Below are 406 nucleotides of genomic sequence, written 5' to 3'. Positions count from 1 at the left end.
GCAAGTCCCGGGCAGGGGGTGGCGAGGGGGCCGTGGGCGAGGATTTGGTGTCTGTGGGACCCCCGGGAGCCCCTTCCCCAGGGGGGAAACTCTGGGACCCCTCGGCCGTGCTCCCCTCTCTGGGGCAGCCCCGGGGCCGGGGAGGGGTCGGGGGAGGGTCCAGAGCATCAGTTCGGGGCCGGCTGGGAGTTTTGGCTGCAGCTCTTGCTGTCCTCTCTGCCGGCCCTGGGGGTGTGTTTTAAGCCAAGTTTTGTGTGCCAGCCCCTCGGGAGGAGGTTGCCTACGTGACCTGCACCTACAGATCCACCTGCATCGACCAGCCTGATTTCCTGGCCACCGTGGACCTCAACCCCAGGTCTCCCTGCTATGGCCAGGTACCTGTTCCTCTCTGCTCTTGCTGGGTTGG

The sequence above is a fragment of the Manacus vitellinus genome, unplaced genomic scaffold, assembly GCF_001715985.3.
Source record: "Manacus vitellinus isolate BGI_N305 unplaced genomic scaffold, ASM171598v3 scaffold_138_pilon, whole genome shotgun sequence".
NCBI classification, from domain to species: domain Eukaryota; kingdom Metazoa; phylum Chordata; class Aves; order Passeriformes; family Pipridae; genus Manacus; species Manacus vitellinus.
This window is presented reverse-complemented; position numbering follows the sequence as displayed.